Source organism: Cannabis sativa, chromosome 6, assembly GCF_029168945.1.
Source record: "Cannabis sativa cultivar Pink pepper isolate KNU-18-1 chromosome 6, ASM2916894v1, whole genome shotgun sequence".
NCBI lineage: Eukaryota > Viridiplantae > Streptophyta > Magnoliopsida > Rosales > Cannabaceae > Cannabis > Cannabis sativa.
The window spans coordinates 37,494,286-37,498,239 of record NC_083606.1 but is presented as its reverse complement, the minus strand read 5'-3'; the positions used below and the strand labels follow the sequence as shown (position 1 = coordinate 37,498,239).

Here is a 3,954-nt window from a genome sequence, read left to right as displayed (position 1 = left end):
GACAACGGTCGAAAACTGTCGGGCAAATAGTATAGGCCACAGTTTAAAACCGTCGCCTATAATGAACACTATTGGCGACAGTTTAAAACCGTAGCCTATAGTATAGGCTACAGTTTAAAACCGTGGCCTATACTATAGGCCACAGTTTTAAACCGTCACCTATAGTGGTATAAGCACGGTTTTAAACCGTCGTTTATTGTAAAATTTTTAGATTAATTTTAAATTTCGTATTTTTCTACGACGGTTTTTGCCCGTCATTAAGTTGCAAAAAAAAGGGAAATTTTTTTTTAAAAAATTCTACTTTTTTCTCCTGCATTAATTAATTTTTACTAATTTATACATTGTCACAAATTAGTTAAAATAATGTATAAACATAAATTGAAAATGAACAAAAATTAAAATATATACAAACTACTTACTCAAACATAAAGTAAAAATATTAATTAATCTTTAGTTATATGATTGTAGCTGGTTATAGTGTAAAGTATAAACAAAAAACTAAACACTAATCATCATAATAGCCCTTGTCGCCCTGCCTGTGCTCGGACGTATTTAATCCACTGATCACGCGGAAGATTCATCTCGTCATTTGAATACAGATTGCTCTTACCCTGCAAAACAAAATAGAAGAAATTATATATTAATTAGTAATATATATGTGGCTATAAATCTCTAGTGCTCTTTGTATTTTTTTTTTTTTATGGATCTTTCAGCTTAGCCAACACATATTTCTATTTCTATTTATAATCACTATGATGTCAATTTTACTAACTCTGTTTCAAGAAAAATAAATTCTAAGATGCCTCTTTACCCATTTAATGCACCCTTCTAGAATCATGCCAAGACTGGAGCATAAAAATACTTAAATTGTGTAACATTTTAATTACACAAATTAGCTTGACTGTCAGGAGCTATGTGCTTCAGAGGGGAAAAGGAGATTAACTATGAAATTCCCTTTTCCAGCCTAAGGAAAAAAGAAACTAAGAATTCTCTTAATTTGGCAGAAGAACAACATAAAACAAAAGGACCCTTTCTCTTAATAACTATTATAAACTAAGCAATCATCAACCAAATCCTATACAATGCACCAAGACCAAACTTGAATTAGGCACATAACTTGTTTATAAATTATTTTCTCTACATTCTCATTCAGATTTAAAACAAGAGGAATCGAATATAAAATAGCCAACAAATTATGACAATACAGCACTAGTTATTGATTAAGACTTAAATATGACATTCCCATGCAAACATTGCAGTAAAGTTTTTTTAATTATTAATATTTTATTTTGAAAGATTTCATTAACTCATAAGATTAAAAAATACACAAATTGAAATAGCATCAAGCCCAAATGCAGAGGAGATCCCTGGCCACTAGACTAGTGTCTTGTAAAGTTATGCCAACTTAGCTAAACAGGGGGCTATGGTATGACATTCCTATAGCAGTGCAAAAAAAAAAAAAAAAGAAGTAAAGTCTTTGGCCAAATATCATTTCAAAGGAAGATAGGCCCAAATACCATGCTATTGGTATGGCTTTCCTATGGTGACAGTAAGATGTGACCATTGCACAACTCTTCTCTCAGTCAATATGATGAAAGCCTCATTTGTTCCACTTCAACTCTTAGCTTCACTAAGCCAAACTCATCCATGTGAATAGGAGAGTTGAATCAAAAATTAATTTTAATTCAATAAACTTTTATATCAATTATCACAAAACGAGCCTTTATATTAAAAAAAGCTTCTTACCTAAACAATAAAATGAACATAGAGCCTCAGAATGCTTATAAACAAGACCATATGTATCAAATTTATAAGAGAATGCTTATGAACAAGTTCTTTATTATAACCTTAGCTCCAAAGTCATTGAATTCTAATGCAAATGCAAATCCAAATCTAAATATTCAAACAACAAAGATGTCACAAGATGTCAAGAGTGGAGAGCATAAAAATAGTTCCTAGGATATGTAACATAGAACCAAATATGTATCTCATATCTATTCTCTAATTAATAAATTTACATTATATGCCTACTAGATACCATTTGAAATTCTATGAATAAATTAATAAATAATTATTCATTTTTATATTATTCTTTATTATTTTTTTATAGCTTAATATTATAAGAAACACCTAAACTGAGATAAAAAAAAAACGATGCCAAATTATACAAGAGAGGCCAAAGATATATACATACAAACAAATGACCAACATATGACTAAATGTGGTGTTAGGAATTGTCGCCTCTTCTCTCTATATATAGCTATATTAGCTAGCAGAGAGTAAATAGTATTTCATTCTTCAGTACATGTTCTTGTTCCCATCGTCAAAAGTGTTTTAAACTATTACAATTTTCCTTTTATTCATACATATATATGCAAAAATAATAATTATAAAAGAAACAAAGAAGATGCTCTATCTCTGATCGTTCTCCTGTAAACTTTATTAAACATTTTCATTCAAAATCTCTTGTCTTTTTTCTGATATAAAGATAAAGTAAAATATACATATATATATATATTCTCTGGCTTCATTAATCCACCATTATTTTCTGACTGTATATCATCCATAGAAAAGCCATTATAATTTGGATATACCTTGATATATACAAAGTTGTCCATATATAAACACCAAATATACAAATAGTTCCTTCTAAATAAAGAGGGTATTGATTCCCATCACCACTGAGATAGGCTCTGAATACAACGTATCATCTTATAAATTTTATCCTCTTTTGAATTCTCTTTGTAATCAAGTAAATCATAAAATGGATATAAACCCTAAAATTTTATAAACAGGTTTCGACCAAAGTAAAATTTCGTAAGAAACTATGTATGTTTTGGTGAAACAATTCATCAATAACAAAAATAAAAAGAAGAAAAAACTGAATATCATGGAGATGAAGAACATACCTAGAAGGAAAGAGCAGAGTAGGCCTCTGAACCCGATGGGATATGGGTTGTTCTGATCTTGTACGAGGCCTTCAATCTCGACCGAACAACGAAAGTTTGAGACTGGAACTAGCCTGGATGGGCGGAGCAGCAGCGACAAATTGAGAGGGAAACCAGAGATGGGGGGCTCGGGAGAGAAAAGAAAGAAAAAAGGAAGAAAGAGAGAAAGAGAGAGAGTTTTACCGGAGAGAAACTTGCTGCTCGCGGGGCGAAGAATGAGAGGGTTTGGGGCTCGTCGATGATGAACAACGATCTGAAACGGTGGTTGGAGGCGAAGAACGAGAGGGTTTGGGTCGTGAGAGAGAGGGTGAGCGTGATATGAATTTGTATTGATGAGAGATGAGAGTTTTATTATAAAGGGGCTTCCCCTTCCCCCCGACGGTTTTGAACCGTCGGGCAAAGTACTGATCGCGGTTTGCCCAACAGTTCTAAACTGTCGCGAATAGTGTATTATTTTTTTTTTCAAATTTTTTCTCTACATTTACAAACCGTCGCCTAATTTATACGAGTGTTAAAAACCGTCGCCTATAATAAATTATAGGCGACAGTTTTTAACACTTACATAAATTTTTTAGCGACGGGCCCCAAAAAAAAGCGTTTTTGAGACTGTCGCGAATTTAGCCTTTTGTTGTAGTGATAGTTTAGCTTAGAATATAATTCATTAAACTATGTTTTCTTAAATTAATTCCAAATTAAATGAAATTAATTATGTTGCTAATCAATTTTATTAGGTTAAACTAATTTAATTAACCTAGTACAGTTATCCAAATCAAGAAAATGGGCTTTCACAATTGGGGTAGTTCATGTGAGGGGGAGCTGGGTTTAGTATGTCGTACCCACTTCTATTGGCGCCCAACTCTCACACAAGGCCCAAAAGAGAGGAATTTAACCTTAAAATGAACAACTGTTATTAATTGAATAGGCCCAAAAACTAAATGGGCCTAAATAAAATATATCAAAATCTATGATATTTTATTTAGCAACAACAACCTATATGCATCTATAA

At 32.0% G+C, this 3,954-nt stretch overlaps 1 long non-coding RNA gene across 1 annotated transcript; it reads right to left on the bottom strand.

Moving 5' to 3' along the window:
• Nucleotides 1-316: 316 nt before the first annotated feature.
• Nucleotides 317-3,310, bottom strand: LOC115724924 (uncharacterized). Its single transcript, XR_004013312.2, has 3 exons — nt 3,132-3,310; nt 2,910-3,022; nt 317-611 (listed from the first exon to the last, which is right to left on the bottom strand). It is a non-coding gene; the product is annotated as an uncharacterized LOC115724924 (long non-coding RNA).
• Between the last annotated feature and the right edge of the window lie 644 nt (nt 3,311-3,954).